Source organism: Equus caballus, chromosome 16 (genome assembly GCF_041296265.1).
Source record: "Equus caballus isolate H_3958 breed thoroughbred chromosome 16, TB-T2T, whole genome shotgun sequence".
NCBI classification, from domain to species: domain Eukaryota; kingdom Metazoa; phylum Chordata; class Mammalia; order Perissodactyla; family Equidae; genus Equus; species Equus caballus.
Genome location: NC_091699.1, coordinates 25483722 through 25505811, shown reverse-complemented (window position 1 = coordinate 25505811; position 22090 = coordinate 25483722).

Sequence of the window (22090 nt, the reverse complement as noted above, 5' to 3'; positions counted from 1 at the left end):
TCGTTGATTTCCTAGCCTTAAGTGTAAACTACACATAAGGAACATCATTGTATTAATGTTACATTTCTTGGGTGTGATGACAACATTGTGCTTACTTAGAAGTATATCCTTTTTAGGGGGCAAGATACATGCTGAATTATTTTGTGATGAAGTGGAGTGATGTTTGCAACTTTTAAGTGACTCAGTAAAACATGCTCATGTATCATTTCTCCCTCTCCCCCAGCCCCCATCTTTGAGCTTCAGTGTAGGAGTTGCTTCTAATCTATCCTCCATCTCTCCTCTTCAGCTGTGTTGTAACTGCTCTTGAAGGGGGAGCACTTACAGCCCATAACCATTTGCAATCTTTTTCAGATATAAAAGTTTGCACTTTTATATTCAAACAATCAGCATATTCTAAGTTATTGATGCCATATGATCTCAATTATGTGAGAACAGTATGTTACACTAAGATGAGCTAAAGTGTAGAAACTAAAATATATTAACTATGGTTGTTTTAATTTTTATTGAATTATAAATTACGTTCAGTAAATTGCATAGACAGTAAGTGTATGAGTCAAGGAGTTTTGACAGTTGTATATACCACCTCAAACAAGATATAGACTATTTCCATTATTTCAGAAAGTTCTCTGGTTTTGTTCTCAACCTTCCTCTTCTTCCCTCTGCCTCCTGCTGCTGCCTCTTACAGAAGGTGACTTCTAGCATTATAGATTATTTTGCCTGTTCTTGCATGGCATATAAATGGAACCATATAATATGTACTTCTTTGTGTCTATTTCTTTCACCCAACATAGTGTTTCTGAGATTCAACCATGTTGGTTACATGTATCAATATATTGCTTCTTTTTATTGTAAAGTTATGTGGCATTCATTATGTCAATATAAAAATAATTTTTAATTCATTATCCTACTGATAGACATAAATATTTATTCTAACTTTCGATTACTATAAATAAGCTGTCAGGAACATTATTGTACAAATCCTTTTGTTGGCAAACATTTTCATTTCTCTTTGGTGGATACTTCAGAGTTGTATTTCTGGGTCATAGGAGAGGATGGATGCATGCTTAACATATAAAGAAAATATCAAGCAATGAATTATCCTCACAATGTTTGAGAGTTCCAGTTCCTCCACAACCTTCCCAAATCTGATATTATCAGTCTTTTTATTTTAGCTATTTTCCTGTCTTTTTTTCCCACAGAAGGTGGCTTACTCTATGTACTTTTTTATGCCTTACTCTTGCTTTATTTGATATTATATAATGGGAATCACTTTTATCAGATCATACAGATCATCTTCATTCTTTTGTGTGTGTGTGTGTGTGGCTACGTGGTGCTCTACTGTGTGGTTATACTGTAGTTTACGCAACCATGCTAACATGGAAGGGCATTTAGATTTTTCTAGTATTCTACTATCAAAAACAATGCTGTTCTGGAAAAATCTTGCAGGAATGTTGTTTTGCATTTGTGCATTTATTCTTTTATATTGACCAAAGTCTTTATTTTAAAAAGTGGCATTATTACTATCTTGAGCCAGAGCTGCCTCCAAGTGACTGACCCACAAAAAAATAAGGTTATAACAGTGTGATGGTTTAAGCTGCTAAGGATTGGAGTAATTCGTTACATCCAGTAGAAAACTAATACAGACAATTAACAGGGTTTCAAATATCGAGGAGGTTGAGGGACAGGATGTTATCTAGGACAAAGGAAGAATATATTATAAATAAGTAAACTTGAAATTTTAGCAAATGAGAAGACAGCATTAAATAAAGTTAAATGACACTTTGGGCTGGATGTTTTATTGAAGCTGAGTACATTAGAAAGGTCTCATTATTATCAATTATTCTTTCTTTTTTTTTATAAAGATTTTATTTTTTTCCTTTTTCTCCCCAAAGCCCCCCAGTACATAGTTGTATATTCTTCGTTGTGGGTCCTTCTAGTTGTGGCATGTGGGACGCCGCCTCAGCGTGTTTTGATGAGCAGTCCTATGTCCGCGCCCAGGATTCGAACCAACAAAACACTGGGCTGCCTGCAGCGGAGCACGCGAACTTCAGCACTTGGCCACGGGGCCAGCCCCCCAATTATTCTTTCTTTTTGTAAGATGCTTTGGAGTTTACAAAAATGTTTTGAAATATTTTGTTGTAATTAATACTCACTATACACCAGCATAATATTATATATTACAGTATTACATGTAAACTATATGTTTACCATTCTCAGTTCATAAAAGAGGAGATACAGGTTTCCTTTATATCATAATGAGATACTTATGCTAATTGTCTGAAGTTACTCCAGCTGGTCAGGGCTAGAGTTTGACCTCAGGCTTTCTAATGACTGGTTTATTGATCATTCCTTAACATTGTTTTTTCTCAGCCTACACACTATTGACATTTTGGGCTAGATAGCTGTTTGTTGTGGAGCCTGTCATGCGCATTTTAGAATGTCTGGCATGCTCCAGATGCCAGTAACAACCTCACCCCAGTCATGACAATCATCAAAAACTGTCTTCAGACATGGCCAAATGCACCCTAGGAGGCAGTGTCACCGCCAGTTGAGAACCGTGACTTTACATTTTTCTAATCAAGTGTTTATTATATATTTGTTGAACCTATGAATGACCAAGAAAGAGGTATCCTAGTGAAACAATTTACCAAACCTAATATAATCTGGTTTTTAAAAACTAATTGAAGGAGAACTTTTATTATAATGACTACAAGCAACAAAAGCATTGTGCAGTGCTTATAATGATTTGTTCAAGAAAAGGGACTCATAGAAACAGAAAATTATACTATTTTAAAGTATAGAAGCAAGTAGGATCAATATGCTTAAAGAAACATATAAGTTAAGGGAAGAGGATTTGAAGTTTTTTTCATTTTTAGTGGAGCATATAAGGTGAATCAAATCTTTATTGTACAAACTTCCAGTTATAAAGTAAATAAGTCTTGGGGATGTAATGTACAGCATGGTGACAATAATTAATAATACTGTATTGTATATTTGCGAGTTGCTAAAAGAATAAGTATTAAAAATTCTCATCACAATAAAAAATGTTTTTGTAACTATGTATGGTGACGGATATTAACTAGACTTGTGATCATTTCCCAGTTTGGACAAATATTGAAACATTTTGTTGTACCCCTGAAAACTAATATGTTCTACCTTGATTATATCTGAATTAGAAAAAAAACTTTATTCTTTTATTAACCTAATATGTACTTCTAAAAGAAAACCTCAATATTTATCAGATTAATGTGTAGAAATGGTTACATTACTTTGAAAATTGTATTTGGGGTTTTACTGAAATCATGTACTGTCATACTACTAAGATTAAATTATTTTTTTCAGATTTTTTAGTAAAAATCTTACTAAACCAGAATCTGCAACATGACACATCTTAACTAATTGTTCTCTAAATGTGATTATGCAAGCATTTCCCCAATTTATTTAGTTTTTTATGTGTTCTATTTTTTGGCAAGGAGAGTTGTTTTTCTGATTAAAGAGCTTCTGCAGAAAATGATGAGCAAACTACTGTCCTTTATCTTGTTAGAAGTCTTAGATGAGAGATTTAGGAAAATTTATCAGGAGTACCCCCTGGGGTAACCTGAATTGAATCTTAGTTAGCTGAAAATTTTGACTAATTTATTCCCCCATTCCACTTGCATGATGGATACAGTTTTTATAATATGTTGACTTTTTGTAAAGCTGTGCTAGATAGAAGATTAATTGCTATCAGATAAAACCCACAAATGTACTGTAATAAGATATTTGTTATGAATATCATACAAATGCATGTTGACTACAAAACTGTTTTAAATGAGTTGAATGATCATTTTATAAGAAAGACAGATTCATTTAATTCGCGCCCTGCTTGGGGAAAGTCAATACTGAGATTGCCAATATAAGCAATTACATGTTAAATGGAATTTGTACAGTACATTTGAGTGTAGATCTTGCTTTTCAATTTTTTGCATAATTGCAAATGATTACATTCCAGTGAGGCAAGCCACACTGCAAGTCATAGGAAATATCAGTGTGTCTCATCACTAACATGCTGGACTGAAAATTATAAATTAAAAGTATAGGATAGTAATAATAGAACCAAAGGATAAACAGGACAGTGAGAGATGATGTTCATGTTTCTAGCCTGGCATAGAATTACATTTATTGAATGAACAAATATCCCTATTAATGAAGAAAGTTCTTATTTCGGTAACTTACAATTTTTAAAATTTCCTGTCACAACATTCTTCTATGCCTTGAGTCACTCATGTCACATTTTCTGCTTCCCATGTTTCTCTTGATAAAAATGGAATCCTTATAGTTGAGTCCATATGTTAGAGGGCTACTAGAAAGCTAATATATCCTTTGTTATTAGAATAAGTATTTTAAATCCCATAACTTTCATTCATTGAGGAGCACCAACTAGTACTCAATAATTGTGAGGTTGAATTCCATTCATTCAGTAAGCGTTAATTAGTTGCTACTGTATGCCAATTCCCATACTAGGTTCTAATATGGAAATTATACAAAAAGTGTTTGAGAAGCAAGATCTGTAGTTAAATGACCTATAAAAGTATGAATAAGGTATACTCTCTATTTCCAGAGTTTTTACAGCTTGGGAGAAGAACACAAATATACAAAAAGATACTTGTAATTTTGTGTAACCATGTTGGAGGAGGGCATCAAGAGAATGTCACCGCCAGTTGATCTGCGAGCAGAATACAGGCAGCCAGAGGCTCCTCACCTCCTCTCCTGTCCTTGGAAAGTGCATTCCACTTGCCTTCCCCACACTAGAAGCTGCCCCAGCGACACAGTCTTGAGATAGTAGCGTGTTATTGAGACCATCTGGATGGTATTCACGACTGAACCCAGTTAAAGCCTGTATATAAAGTTTTAAGATTCTGGTGGGCTGGTACCGGTCCAAGACAACCTACAGAGGTCATTCCCTTGCTTATTAAACCTGCCACCTACCCATCTGGATTGGTCTACCTATTTCTTTGGCCTCTCCTTGCCCTCCGTGAATGGGGTCCAGTTTCAGAATTCACCCAGGAAGATCCCAAGGTTTCAAACCAACAAACCAGTACTCTGATGGAAATGATAACCACGCTTCTACTAATTATACTTCTAATCTATGTTGTCACGTGAAAAGGCAGAGGCTGAGTCAAATTAAAATGAAGATATACTCTCTTCTGTATCACTGAAAGTTTTATTCAAAAACTTAAAGGTATGCAGTCAAAACTTCTTTTTTCTATTTTGGTCTTATTGGTTCACAAATGGCAAAATATCACTGTATTTGGTTCCTATGAGTAAAGGCAAACAGAGTAAAACCTTGTCAAAGAGTATAGTGTTATGCAATATCTGGAAGTTTTTGAAGGTTGTGAGAGTTCAAGGAAACAACTTAGAGTCCTTTAAATAACAATAGATGTCTGAGAATTTAAATGCTTCTTATCACATGAACTGTTTGTTGCATTTTGTCTCTACATCTCCAGCTGGTATCTATAAAGCATGTAGCTAATTAGGTCAAAGGAACTCGAAGAGTTTCTTATTCATATTGAACATAAGTTGCAAAAGAAGTCTGGGAAGGCACTACTTTATGCTATCACTGTAGTAATTACAGTTGATATTTTTATATTTAGATTTCTTGTTGTATTGCCTACAATAAGTTTAAAATCAAAATGCTTTTTAATAGAAAAGCAGAGATAGCAGTGGAGAAGTGGTTAAGTTCATGTGCTCTGCTTCCGTGGCCCAGGGTTTGTGGGTTCAGTTCCCAGGCACAGACCTATGCACTGCTCATCAAGCCATGTTTTGGCAGTATCCCACATACAACATAGAGGAAGATTGACACAGATGTTAGCTCAGACACAATCTTCCTCAAGCAAAAAGAGGAAGATTGGCAACAGATGTTAACTCAGGGCCAATCTTCCTCACCCCCCAAAAAAGAACAGATAATATATCTATGTGTAAAATCACAAGAGTTAAGAGTTAGTCACCTGGTCAAAAGTTCATGGAACAGGGCTAGAAAGAGTGAGGAGGTTTAATGCGATCCCTCTAACTAGGGGAAAATAGCCAGAAATATGGATTTTAAATCAATATTCTGAAAATGATACAAATAGGCAGTTACTCTCAAAAGAGAGAAATATGTGGTTGACCTGAAATCTACATGAGCATCATTCTGCTTATTTCGGTCCTTTTCCATCTGTCAAAGACAGATGATGCAATTAGCGCCCACAGGTCAAGATGTTCCTATATCTGGTCACCCCCAGTTTAGATGAAATTCCATTTTATTCTCTTCGTCCTACCCAGCAGAAATAGAGTAGATATGAGGCAATTATCTGATTCATTTTACGAGTATAAGCAGATGATTCAAATATAATTCCAATAACTCAACCCCTGATTAAGAAGTTGTGGGCTAGATTTGTGCCTATTTGTTCAAATGTGTGATTCAACTCTCCAATCTCTCTCATAATTTGAGACATAAAGCCTATGACCTGGAGAGAATTAGAAATTGTTTACTTGCAGATACTGTATAGCAATAGCCCTATATTCTAATTCTAATATATTATACTAAGGAAATTAGAGATGCAGAAAAAAATACAAGGCTAATCCTAGATTATTATTTACTCCAATAAATTATTGCGAACAACCTAAGATTCCAGTAGTAGAGGAATGGTTCCATTATGACACATTGGGATGATGGAATACGTACTTATGCAGCTATCACACTGCATATTTTTGAAAATAGTTCATCACTTGAGAACACACTCATAGCATAATATTAAATAAAAACAAGAAACACAATCTGATACACAATTTTTAAAATAAAACTCAGTGTGGACATACATGTGTGTATATTTAAATTCTATTCTTTTCTGAAAAAAAAAAATATACCAAACTTTTATCTGTAGTTGATGCTATTCCAGGTGATTTTTATAATTTTTTATTTTTTGAGTACTAACCACCTTTTCTAAAATTACCATATAATGTTTTAAAATAGATAAAATCATTAACAAAATAGAGGTGTATGGTGATGTTTCAGTGATTTCTTCGCAGGAAACATTCAAAAGTCCTGTGTAATACCAACGAATATGCATATATTATATATATTGTCTAATGTTAGGGTGACTATATAATTTATTTTCAAAGATGAGACACTTTCGAGGAGTAAAAGAGAGCACTGTTTGTGAATAAATGTTCTGGAACAAAAAGAGTAGATTATTATTATCTCAGACAACAATTTTTCTGCATATTCCGTATCTGCTGGCTTTCCAGGGTAATATAAAAATATATCCTTTGGGGGCATACAGCAAATTAAAATTTAAATCATATAAGAAAAGGCAATAATTTGGTTGCACTCTCAGTTTATTAATCTGGTCACAAGTTAGGAGAAATAGCTCCTAAGAACATTTGAGAAGGAACTCCCAATTTCAAACTCCTAAAGAGTGCTAAGCCTGGCATATAGTAAAAATAGGGGTGCCACCTTTGATCTGTACCTGCTGAAAAATTTTATAGCCTGCTTAGACATAAAATATTTAAAACTCCCTGGTTATTAAGTAAGCTACTAAGAGCACAATAGTTGCTGTAAAGAAGTATACCCTGATGCGTAGTGATTACATGTTTTACTAAACAAAAACTGTGAAAGCACTTTGATTTTGTCACTATGTCTTAGGTTTCCTGAACTCTTCTTCTCTCTTCAAGTGAAGATTTGACCTTTCCCACACAGTACTGGCCAAATTAATGCCTTAAAATATGCTAAATACGTCTTATGGAGATTCTCAATTTTTACGTTTTAAAAAACTTTTTTGTACTGTTTCATTATAAGAAGTTTAAGTTACATTTTATAATTTAAAAATAAAGAAAATTCTTCCTAGTATTTATCCAAATGGGTTGAAAATTTATGTCCACAAATGAATCTGCACACGAATGTTTATAACAGCTTTATGCATAACTGCCAAAGCTTGGAAGCAACTAAGATGTCCTTCAATAGGTAAATGGATACACAAACAGTGGTACATTCATGAAATGGAATATTATTTAACAATATAAAGAAATGAGCTATAATACCACAAAAAGACATGGAGGAAGCTGAAATGCATATTGCTAAGCAAAAGAAGCCAATATGAATGATTCCAATTATATGACATTCTGGAAAGTGTAAAACTATAGAGACAGGAAAATGATGAGTGGTTGTCAGAGGTTAGAGGGGAGGAAAGGATGACTAGGCAGAGCACGTGGTATTTTAAGAGGAGTAGACTATTTTGTATGATACTGTAATGGTGGATACATGTCATTTACAGTTGTCAAACCTCATAAAATGTACAACAGTACAACACAAAGAGTAAACTCTAATGTAGACTATAGACTTTAGTTAAAAATTATGTATCAATATTGGCTCATCAATTGTCACAAATGTACCACACTAATGCAAGATGTTAATATTAGAGGAATCTGTAGCAAGGAAAGGCTATATGGAAACCGTCTGTACTTTACACTCAACTTTTCCATAAATCTAAAACTACTCCAATGAAGAAATAAAGAAATAGAAACAAATAAAGGGAGGGGAAAGAAAGGGAATTGAGAAAGGACTCAATTTGTGACTGTTTTGTTGTGCCACAAGTAATTTTTGACCTAAAAACTATTGTTTTGTATTTATCTTATTTTAACAGTTTTTATTTTCTATTATTTTAAAAAAGTCATGATGAACCAGCCCTGATGGCCTAGTGATTAAAGTTCGGCACTCACCGCTTCGGCGGGCTGGATTCACCTCCCAGTCATGGAACTACACCACCTGTCTGTCAGTAGCCATGCTATGGCAGCAACTCATACAGAAGAATTAGAATGACTTACAACTAGGATATATTACCACAGACTAGGGCTCTGGGGAGGGGGGCAAAAAAAGAGGAAGTTTGGCAACAGATGTTAGCTCAGGGTCAATCTTTCCCTGCAAAAAAAAAAAAATTCATGGCATTTTCAAATAATGATAATCCAATTTTCTTTTCACACCTCGTTTATCTTCTCTTTCTTTCCTTCTTTCCTTCCTCCCTTTTTTCTTTCCTTCCTCCTTTCTTCCCTTCTTGTTTGTTTCTGCCCTATTTGTCTTGTTCTTCTAGAATCGTGTTGAAACAGCAGTGACAGAAGTCATTATTTTTTTGTCAAATGGCATTTTAGGAACATGAGGATGGGGGACTAGGATTGGGGGTTGGGCTTTATGTTTAGCATGACTATTATAATATTCTACATAATATTACTAAATGTTGGATGTATAAACTGCTGCACCAGAGGAAAGGAATTCAAGAGAGAAATATCAAATAGTAATGCATTAACAAAACACTGAAGCATAAAGTATTATTTTCATGTGAATGTTAAAGAAATCATGTTTATAGAAATAGATGAGCAAATGTGGACTAAAAGGGTTGAGGTATAAGAAGGTAGGATATACAATCATAGGATTCACAGTGATTTTCTGTTAAGTAATGTAATATATGACTTACAGTTGGAGGCAAGAAAGAGAAAACAGTGGCTGGCGAGACCAAGGGTTGGACCTGAAAGTTCATAAGTGAACAAATATCCCTGATATTAATAACTCCTTTCTGTGCCAAGAAAGAGACGGAAAGAGTATTGACAATTAATGAGAGGGGGAAGAGGGTAAAATCTGACATCAAGTCTAGCATTTTAGGGGGTGCTGCAATGAGTCCAAATGGGGATCAGACTTCTGAAAAAAACATGAAGTGTTTTTGAGGAGAAACAAAACAAAACAAAACTTTGGCTACTTTCTAAGGCACAGTGATTTCAGACCACATTTCAGGGAGCAATGGGTCAAAAATAAGAGAATGCTCTAGTGAGATGCTGTTAAGAATGTTCACTGTTGCCTTCTGTCTGCTCAGTCCATTATGTTGAGGCGTCTTTCCATCCCTAATTGGATAAGGAATGTTTTAAAATAGAAAGATATGTTGAATTTAATCAAATGTTTTTTCAATATAAATCAAGATAATGTTTTGATTTTAATTTATGAACACAAAAGTTATATTAACATAACTTTGCTGAAGATCAATCATCTTCCCATTTCTGGAACAAACGGTATACTTTTTAAAATATGCTGCAGTTTTCATTTTTTTAACATTTTGTTTCTCTTATAAGTGAAGTATATCTGTGGCTTTCTTTTTTGTGCTACCTTGTCAGATTTGGAGTGTGGCTATGCTAATTTAGTAGAAGAATACAAGGGCTTTCTCTCTTCTCTATGCTATGCACCAATTTAAATAGCACAAGAATTACTCATTCCTCACAGATTTGATATATTTTACCTGTAAAGCTGTCAAGTGAAAACTTTTCCTCACTCCTTGTAGAGGAGGAGGAGATTTTCTTGTACTTACCAACCATCCCTTCAACAGCCTCTTCTGGAGTATTTTGTGGGAATTAATATCCTGCTCACAACCTTCCCTTCTTTCAAATCAGAACTATATCAACCCTCTTAGTATCTGTTACTCCAGAAAGTTTCTCAACTGGAATGATCAAAATATTTTTGTCTTGTAAATCATTCCCTAAAAACCTTGATTGTATAAACAACTTATTTAAATTTACACATTGATCAGTGGTGATTGGTTATCTCATCAAAACAACAGTTACATTTTTAACAAAAGACTTTAGTGCCTTCACGGGAAGGAATGAATAACTGCAAAGTGAGATTTGAGGATTTATAAGACGTTTTAGGTGAAATGTCAAGGGAGAAAGAAAATATTTGCTCAGGAGATGGCTAATCACACATAGCTGGAGGGGAAGGCATTGCCACTTTCTATTATATAGAAATTGTTTTAGAAACAGGATTATTGAAGAGTTCTCAATATTACTTTTAGAACACACCAGCAATATTTTCCACTTTGTTCAACTTGCCAAACATAGACTATTTCTTCTTTTCTCTTGTATTGTTAGATGAAAAATTGAATGAATATGAGGAGAAAAAAGGTAATGAAAGCCAAAGCAGAGGAAAATGCAACAAAACCACACAAACCATCAAGGAAAGATTGCACTGAACAAGTTAAGACAGACAAGGAAGGCTTTATTCAGGTCCATTGCAATAGAGGAGAGAGATTGAATGCAACATCACTGAAATAAAAAGTCGGGAAATTTTTAAACACTGGGCAGGAGGGAGGTTGGTCAATGTGGTTAAGACATCTGTGTTTTCCAATTGGTGCTTACAGAGGTTAGGCTCCTACCCTCCTAGACTGGGAGTAAGGAGCACTGTCTTTCGTGATGATTACAACTCAAAAGGATGGCTCCCAGGCACAGGAGAAAGGCATTCTTCGGTTGGAAATCTGGCAAGAGGCTGGGAAAAGATTTACATCTCAAAGGGGCAGAGAAATAATTTTATAACTGAAAGTTTTCTAGAGTAAATGCCCTAAGAAGAAGGAGATCAGGAGCCTAGAATCAAGGAGAAATCAGTCTAAATATGTCAAGCTGAGGGAGACCTTAAGGCTGTCTTGGTCAAATCTACTGTATAGTTCCTATGACCTATTCACTAAATGCTGCTGACCTGCTTTCACAGAACTAGAATTTTGGGGAGATTTTCTTTTTTGATTTTTGGTTTTACTTATTTATTTATTTGTTTGTTTGTTTATTTATTTTCATCTCCAGAAACCACTTTCAAATTAGGCAACATTAAGTGAGACCTAAAAAGATCTATAATTTTCTCAAGCTCTTAATCCTGAATATATTCAAAACTCCAGATTTAAGTTTTTTAAATGGCTTTAGGTTAAAATCTACTTTGGAAATTGATTTTGTTCTTTTTTTCCTCCAACAAAGAATTTTCTGATCAGTCTATTCCCACATGGAATTCTCTAGTTCATCTTCTTAGAATAAAATAGAAGTAAAATATTACTTCAGGTAGTAAAAGGACGTTTTTTTTTTCTTTTTTTGTTGAGAAAGATTAGCCCTGAGCTAACATCTGTTGCCAATCTTCCTCTTTTTTTTTTTTTGCTTGAGGAAGATTAGCCCTGAGCTAAGATCCACACCAAACTTCCTCCATTTTATCTGTGGGTCACCACCACAGTGTGGCTAATGAGTGGTGTAGGTCCATGTCCCGGATCCAAGCCGCTGAAGTGCAGCATGCCAAACTAAACCACTATGCCACATGGCTGGCCCCTAAAAGAAAACATTTTGATCCCAGAGATACAAACTTTATTAACAACGAACAGGGGTTGAAAGAAAACAAAGAACAAATGAAATAAATATTGCCCTGCTAATAAGAGCTGTCTTAATGTGTTCACTGAGGAGAAGACAACTAAAAGACTGAAAGTTGGGGCCTTGGGTGCTGAGATTCAATAATGGGGTAAGATTCTAGAAACTTCTTGACTTGTAGTAGTATATAATAATAAAAAAAGAACCAGAGCTAGAAGCTATAATCAATTGAAGGGGCCATGAAAGAAATAGATTTTTTAAAAGTGTTTACTGAAATGTTGTTTGCAAAAGTTTTTATTTGATGTTATGATGTAAAAGGTTAACAGGAGGGGAAGAAAATGAAAAGGCAAGCAACTTGCAGGCAACTCACGACATATGTCACATTTGTTTCTATTTCTTTTACATTTCCCCTGCTTTTGTCCCAGGCATCTTCCGTATCCTGGGTCCAATTCTCTAAAAGGAAAAGATATATGGAATCTAAAGAAACTCATGCCCATAACAATCTGAAATTTTTCACCTCACACTGGCAAGGATGCAGTTGACATTTCATTAACAAAGTGCAGAATTTCCCTGGTAAAAATGTTTAAGTGAAATGTTGGTATGGTAGCATTTTCGACTGAAATGAATGACAGTAAAGTGGGACTTGAGAATTGATAAGAAAATCTGTAGTCAATGTCCCACCCTTAGATCACCTGTATACTCTTTAGTCTCCGTGATCTTTTTTTGCTGATGTTTCATTGTAATGATATTACACAAGGTAGTCGAAGGAAATCTTTTCATGATGGCTTTGACAGTCCCTCAACCAGCAGAGAACATTTTGTAGTAGCTGAACTTTTGCAAAATTAATTGCTCAATGCGATTAGCATTGAGTCTCTTGGGATACAGGCAAGGTCTTTATTTCATAATTCAAGGTGGATCTTAATAAGAAATGTTATTTTTCTACTGTTTATGATAATTATGATTCTAGATGAATACAAGAAAATTTTTGTTGTATGGTACACTAAGACAATACATTAAGAGCCTTTCTGTTCTGTATTAATCTATTTTTAAAAAGTGTATCTTTCCTAATGACAAAATGTTTACATAAGAATCATCTCAGGTCAATCTGTGATTATAAACACTCATAAGTAATTCCGTAGATCATTCAAAATCTCTTTTCCAAAGCCATTGTGATATTATTTGTGAGGATGAATTCTTTGCCCAAGGTTATATTTGAACATGAGATTTTATTCCCCAATATTTTCAGTTGATTCTAATGAGGCTGGGGAAAGACAAGTCTTTGACTAAACACCTTTAAAGGATAATCTAAAGATGGCCAATAAAGGGTTTGTCGTTCTTATATATCATGAGTATACAGAGAAACAATGTGATCAAAGAAAGTAGAAGGAGCTTTTTCTTCTCATATGGAGTGTTTGTGGAGAAAACAACACAGACTGTCAAAGCACGTTTGGTTAAAAATGGTGTTGCACAGTCAAATCCTGGAATGATAAATCTGTGAGAAATCTTAGAGATCCCCTAGTCTAAATCTAACATTAAAAATGGAAAGCATTTATTGTTAGTTATCATTAGAGATGGTACTTGGCGTATCTAAGATTAGAAGATTAGAACTCAAATCTCCCAGCTTTAATTGTAATCCACTTTCCGTTAAACCACATTACCTGTTTTGATTTAGATTCAAAACAAGAATTTGAGGGAAAGGATGGAAGCTTAGACAGGACTGAAGATATTCATTCCTGTCTTGTTACCTTCCCTTTGACATCTCCAGCTGACACAGTGAGTGTTCTATAAGTTTCTATGATTACGTCATTATCAAAATGTATTATTCATCAATAAGCCTCCTCTGTAAGCCTAGGGCTGCTCTAGCCCCTAAAATAATCCTAAGGAGGCAGGAAGCTTTATCACCTCCAAAAAGTGTGGATTGGAATCATATGCTATGGGCTTTTGCCTCGGTTCTCTTTCTAGCACTATAGTACTTTTTGTAAAGAGTACAGCTCTTTCTTTGAAATCACTCTGCCCTAATCCACAAACTTTCTGCTTTTTATTTTAATACCTCGTTTGAACAATTTAATAGCCTTTTATTTTCATGGATGCTTGTCTTACTAATGCAGTGCAGTAAATAGCTCCTTCCTTTCTCTTCACATCCCTGAAATCATAGGATTAACTTGTTGAATTAGAAATGCTTCACTTCCCCAGTGACTTGCAAAGTAGCTGCCCCGATTACGTTTGATAAACAAAAGGAGTAAGTCAGCATTTTGATGATGTTCTTGAATTTAATTCATTCTGAAAGTAGCAGAATAAATCTCTATTTTGAAAGATACTTTACATAACATATATCTGCAGATGGAGAGTGCCTGGCATTAAGGTATAATACGACAGAAACAGAAAATAGGAAAGATTGATCCAAAGAAGTAAGAGAGTTCAGTTCTAACTAATGATTGAGATCACTATTCAATCTCTTTTAAAAAATTGAACTTAGGATCCCTTTTATCATAGAAATAAAAAGTACTTTAATTAGCAGCAAAGCTCACTTATCTGAAATCTTACTTGTGTTATTAGTTCCAAGTAGAAATAAAAGTAACTCAGCTTCTCTCAGTCCCTTCCACGTAGGGTTGTTGATAGGATTAAATGAGACAATGAATATAAATCTCTTAGAACAGTGCCTGGCCACTGGACAGCACTCAATAATTAATAGCTACTGTTATTCTAGGTTTGAATTCCTGTAATTTTTTGACAAAGAGTAGGTTAGAGGTAGCAGACAAAGCACACTTACAACCCTTTGAGGACGTTGTTTCTCAAATTCAAGGATATAATTTACTGCAACTTCAGTTTTTACTAGAAGGTCAAAGGTTACTAGTCTATAGTAGCTATTAACTGAAAACAAGCTCACAGAACAAATCCTGCCCACTGCTTGTTCTCATAAATAAGGTTTTATTGGAACACTGTAACACTCATTCTTGTATGTATTATCTGTGGCTACTTTTGCTCTACAATAGCAGAGTTGAATAATTTCATCAGAGACAGTCTGGCCTGCAAAGCCTAAAATACTTATTCTCTGTCCCTTTCACAGAACGGGGCTGCCTAACCCTACTTAAAGCAGTAGGGTTAGGCAGTCTTAGATATAGGTTTGAAAGATAAGTGAATTCTAAGAATAGATTTTGCTGGGAAGAATCTCGTGAGATTTAATGCTAAAAAAAGCACAGATTTATATTGAAAATGGTTCATAAAAAGTAGATTATCCAAGAGTCCACACTTTTCTTTTAAAGCTCTATTGAAGCATAATTTACACAGCATAAAATACGCCATTGTAAGAGTATGATTGAGTAATATATTCACACAATTATATATAGAGTTGCATGATTATCACCACAATCCAGTTTTCAAGCATTTCCATTACTCTGAAAAATTCCCCTGTACCTGTTTGCAGTCAATCCCTACTCCCACTCCCAGCATCAGACAACTATTTCTCTCTTTTCTGTGTCTATAAATTTGTCTTGTGTGGACACTTCCTGCTAATGGAATCATATAATGCATCACCTCTGGCATCTGACTTCTTTCACTTAGGATATTGTCTTTAAGGTCCATTCATGTAGAAGCGTGATTACTATTTTGTTCCTTTTGATTGCTAAATAGTGTTTCATCATATGGATATGCGACATTTTGTTTATTCATTCACCAGTGATACACATTCGGATTGTTTTCAGTTTGGTCCTTTTATAAATAATGCTGCTGCCATCAACTTTAACTAACAAGTCCTTATGTTAACAGCATATATTTTCACTTATCTTTTGTAGATTCCTCAGAGTGAAATTATTCATCTTCTGGTAAGCTTAATAAATTTTTTTAAAAATTGCTGAACAATTTTCCAAAGTGGCTGTACCATGTTACATTGCCTTGAGTAAGATGTGGTGGTTCCAATTTCTTCACATTCCCGCCAACACTTGTTGTTATCTGTCTTTCTATTTTAACCATTCTAGTGCATGTGAAATAGTATCTCATTATTGTTTTAATTTGCATTTTCCTAATAACAGTGAATGAAGTTTCATATGCATAATAGCCACTCATATGCTGTCTTCAGTGAAATGTCTATTCAAATCCTTTGCCTATTTTTTAAACTGGAATTTTGTTTTAGTCCTTTTATTATAGAATTTGTTGAGTTTTATAAATTATAGATACAAATCTTTTGTTAGATATCTAGACTTATTTTTAACCAACTCATTGCTTCAAATCAGAGGCAGATCAATCCTCCTGACCCCTGATAATTGTAATGTTTTGTAGCAGATAAAGTATAGACTTTGGAGTCAGATAGCTCTGGGTTCATATTTTATCCTTGCTTTTGACTGCTGTGTAGCCCCTGGCTGAGTTGAGGCTCAAAGTCCTGATTTCATTCTCTCTAAAACAGGATTAATAACACAAACTTCATGTGAGAAATGAATAAGTGAATTCAGGTCAGCAACTTACTTTGAAATGAACAAATAAAACCCAATTCTTGCCCTCTAATACTTATACTCTCTTTGAGAGAGAGGTATTCAAATAAAGAATATCTTCCTATGAAAGATGCTATTTTAGAGGTGTTGATAGGGTCCAGCTGACACTAAGAAGCAAGAAATTTGCCCCAGGTGAGCAAGGTGGTCAGGAAGTGCTTTGTGGAGGACCAGATACTAAGCAATGTTGAACACTGGATAGAACGAGCTGGGAGAAGTGGGCATTCAAGGTTGAAAGTAGTGCATGTTTTTGTTTTTTAATTCTCTTTGTGTTTGATTACCAAATAAATCTTTTAGATATGACTTTTCTTAGAAAATATTTTTTCCACCCACTGACAAAGAAGTTGAGGCCATGATGGCAAATGAGGCCTAAATTCATGAGGATTGTTAGTTGGTTGCAATAAGACTCCTGAATGATTTGATAATAAGATTCAGAGTAATCTCTGAAGGATTTGGAAATACTTACTAGAAGGGTTAAATTATAATTAGGTATAAAGAAGAATACAATTCCCACTGTTTTCTATTTAGTTACAATAACATAACACTATAAAAATAACTGGGTTTCTTGTGCAATCAGCAAAGAGCTAGTTGAAAGCTGAGAGACGCTGAAAGGCATATTAACTTTTTTCAGATCAGATGACAACCACCAAATATTATTAATGAAGCTTCAGAACAGTCTAGTCATGCATGAGTTTTGTATTAAATTGATAGCAAAATGGAAGTGTGATATTCAAGATCCTGGGGGAAATGTTTGATGTCATTCAATGCCCTTTTCTTGTTCTGTACCTTTTCTAGAAGCCTGTCTTCAAAGTCTCTTTCAGCTGGGCTTAATGTCAAGATGAAGACTAACATTACGTGAAATAAGAATATAAGGATGGAGAGAATTCAAGGCCTTGAAGAGGTTGAGAAAAAGGAGGGTAGAGCAAGTCGGATAAAATATAGATGGAAGATCATCCAGGGTATGAAATGTTTGCACTGTTTTTCTCCAAGTTGGGATCTTTCAGAAAGTCCTAGAAGCAATTCATATCCTGATCTTCCTTATTTTTCCTGAGGATAATCTGCAACTTATGTATAAAAATAGTGTCACCCACAGAAGCCACAGGCAATGTGAAATGTATAGTGATGTTCAAGGGGGATGTAATATCAATCAGTAACAAATGCAAAACCAAAAAATCGCCTGTAATCATCATGTTTGAAAAAACACAGACTTTCAAATGTGGAATAAAAAGAGTTCCAAGTAAGTTTCATCACGAACTCTTCACTCCCTTCCTAGCAGAAAGAAGTAGGATGGAAGAGCAGAAGCAGGGCTATCTACCTAAAGCAATTTTCAGTAAGCCAAAATTGTTAGCATGAGCTGAGGAAAGGGATGGAAAAGAGAATGAAAATCAGAAATAAGGCAGGGAAAAAAATATATTTAGTAGTAGAAAATGAAAAAAGGAATTGGCTAGGGAAAAATATCTGTAAAGGTCTATAGGGAATTGAGATTTCAAGTTCCAATATAGCATAAAGCACATCTTTGATGATTATCAGTTTAATTTGTTCTTGAATCAAACTAGGTTTTCCTTCTACTTGTTTCCATAGATCAAATGAACTGGATAATTTCTAGAGTTTAAATTTGGGGTATACAGACACAACATTTAAATTCAAGTGTGCAGGGTATATTAGAAAGAAAATAATTGGTAGGAAAACCTGTGTTTGAACCATAAAGGATGGATGAGCTTAGGAGATAAATCACCTATTAGGTGATTTGCATAGACGGAGGAGTCATAATAAATGGCCTATTTGTCTTCCAAGGTCCAGTTCAACAACCTTCTCCTGATAACCCTGATTGGAATTAATCATCCTTCCTCTTCACTCTCATTTTCCCTCTATTATAACAACTATTTCATGTTCATGTTCATTTTATTATTATTTACATGCTATGTTTATGACATTTTAATGTCATTGAGGTTAGGACCTAGTCTGACTGAGTTTTGTTTCTTCCCTGCCTTGATCTTATACACAGACACGCATGCATTTTTCACCTAGTGTACAGGGCATCATATCATGCAGGTATTAGAAGCATAGACTCTAAGCAGAGCGAGACCCAAATTCAGAACTTGGCTCACCAGGTGAAAGCTGGCTGATCTCAAGCAATGGCTTAGGCTTTCTAATTCTGCTTCCTGTTCTGTGAAATGGGATGATAATTCCAATTTAACCAGTTGCTGTAGGATGAAATGAGATGTATTTGTCCTGCCTGTGTTGGTTGGGATAGAAATACAGCTAGAAGTCTCTTAAGCAAGAATAGGTACAGATGGAGAGGGTGGGCTCTGATAAGGGGAGTGGAACTGAGGAAGCTCACAGGTGAAAGAAAGAACTCTAGGATCCAGAGAATCTCCTGAGTCCTGAGGTATTTCTGAACTCAATTCTAACAAGATTGTCTCTCTGGGCCCCTAATTTCTGTGCCCTTTAAATATCAGCTTTGCATGTATCAGGAGAAGGGCTCCCCCTGCAAAAAAAAAGAAAAAAAAAATCCTTCTTCCTTGCAAGTTCCAGCAGAAATATCCCAAAAAAGAATTTTGGTTGTCTTACTCTGTGTCATCTCCCTCTTCTGACTATAATCAGGGAGTTACCAAAAAGAGAGAAGAAAGAGATTGTTGGCAAACAACGGATAATAGCTACCGAATGCACCTACACCAAGTGCTTAGCACGATGCTTACACATAACAAATGCTTACTGATATCTCTTTTTTAATATATTATTTTCGTGAACAACCAGTAAACTTTGGATAAAGAATGATTCTGCTCTCCGTAGTAGCTTGCTCAGTAAGAATCTCTTACACGAGTAAGTGTCTATAGCCATAGGGTGAAAAAATAATCATCTGGATGATTATAACGTCCATATTTCTTACATCAGTAAATTGCACTATCCACCCAAAACATAGTTTTGCAATTGATTTCTCTCCAGACTATATCATGACTCTGTCCACGTATCTCCACTTCCACAGATACAATCCTGGACTAAAGCACCGTCATCCCTCAATGGATGGCTTATATAGCCTTCTAAACAAATTCTCTGTTTCCACTTCTGTCCTCTTAGTGTCTGTTTTCTCCACAGTAACTAAAGTGATGTTTTAAGAGTAAATCTACCCAATTACTCTTCTGTTTAAAATGAGTGTCTTCTCACGGCAATAAGACTATATCTAACCCATTTACCATGCTTAAAATCCCTTCTCCATTTGGCCTCTGCTCCAACTGCACCATCATCACTTATTACTGTTATGTCCTTGCATCACTGAACTACTTATGTCAATCAGGAATCCAACTTACTTCTAGTTCAGGGTGTTGACAACAGTTTTCCTCTCCAGAATGTTCTTCTTCTAGACCTTTGTCTGGCTGCCTCCTTTGCATTTCTTTAGCTATCTAATGAATTGCCTATCCATAACCAGGAGCTTTCCCTAATATCCTTGTCTAATGTAGCACACTCCCACCCCATCACCAATTTCCCCCAGCTAGAATACAAACTCCAAGAAGGCAATAATTACAGCTGTCTTATTCACTACTTTATCCCTAGGGCCTAACCTATAGGAGGAACTTAATAATTAAATGCTGGTGATAGATGTAGCGATTCAAATAGAACACAAGAGAATTAACAGCTCAAAACTCCCACGTTGATATTAATAGCACTTGAGATTAAGACACAGTCTCTGTAAGGGCTTTCCTAAAAAGCTGGATACTTATCTAGAGATAATATGGCATATTGTCATTTTCACCATAAGGAGATATGAGTGGTATTGTGGACCAGATGAGTATGTGGTCACCTAATAAGGTCCTGAGAGAATGAAACCCAAATTAGATATTTTTGAAGAGAAATAAATGTCAGCTAGATATAGGAACCTACTCAAACTTCTTATCTGGGGATTTGTACAACTAGGAAATAGTATCAAGTAAAAGACCACTAGGCTCCTGAGAAAGGGTAGGAGACTATTTATGGCAACCTTGCTTGTTAGTTTTCCAGAGAAGCAGCCATAGGAATGACAGAATAACATCATGCTTTGAGTTGGTAGACCAGACAGAGACAGTAATGAACTTGTTGGGCGACCTTGGCCAAATTCTTCTCATCACTGAGCTCTGGCTTTCATCTCTGAAATGAGTGTTGGCTTAATGACTTTATGAGGCTTTCCTGCTCTAACATTATATAAATCTATGGACTTCCTCAACTAAACACTCCTCAAATGTAAATGAAGGGTTTACAGAGCTTTGGAGGCCTTCTTTAATGTCTGCAGGGAGAGAATACCAAGAAAAAGTGTATCCCTTGCCAGAACAGTCTCTCCAAGGTACAAACTAGGAGGGATGTCACAGTAACCACTATGGGACTGTCCTGATTATTTTGTCAGCTCAGTAGGGGAGAAATGAGGAATGTTAAGATGAAGCTGGTGTGTGTATACTTGTGTTTTTGTGCCTGTGTATTTTCCCATCTTTTATTATATCAATGTAACCTCCTTAGAAAATTAGCAAAAAGGAAAGACAATTTTATTTTAGGATTTTTTTTATATTAATAACAGTATCACTGACGTATCTCCCAAGAATCTCCATTAAGACTGGGGCTGCAAAAACTTCGTCTTGTTTGTTGCAGGTATTAGAACCTTAGTGTGGGTTACAGATTCTACCGCAGGCTTGAAAAAGATTAAAAAGTGAAAGAAGTGACACTCTAGACCCTTATTTCTTTCCTCTGATATGCTTTGAGTGAACCAAAGTGGCGACTCATTTTCCCAAGTAAACTCTGTTATACTCCAGCAGTAAGGAGAACAGGATTTATCCATCCAGGATTTCAGGTCAGATTAACCAGTGACTGAATCTGACACGCAAAATGAGAGATTGCCTCTTTGAGGGAGAATTCCACAAAAGGGAGAATTCTACTGCCTCTATTGTGGGATGAAATGAAGCTTGCTATTGGAAACAGGTCCTCATGAAGACGGATGCCTGCAAAGGTTTTGATGATATTAGAAATAGGAATTGTAAAATTCCTTCTTTATGGGAAACGTTTCCTCTTTACCATCTACAGAAGGGACCTGAACTAGGAAAAGGCAGGGCTAATGGCCTTATCCTAGTACAATGTGCAAACCTCCCTCTGCTTTCAGTCTTTGGCCATTTCTCAATACAAGTTCAAGACAGTAGGCTTGTAATACTTCTGTGTACAAAAACTTATAAAATTAAAAAACAATTCTTGGTGACTAAAGAGATCCCTACGTTTTCTTTGCACTTAGACTCTATTGTTTTATAGAACAATATCTTCTATGAAAACAATAAATAGAAACACACACACACTTCCCTTATCTGCTCAGAGAAAAAGTTTCAAAGGAAATGTCCCGCCAAGTGGAACGCAAGGAGGCTTAAAGGAATGTTATTGAATATTATGAGCATAAGAAGAGAAGAATTCATTCTGATTCAAATGATCTGGAAATA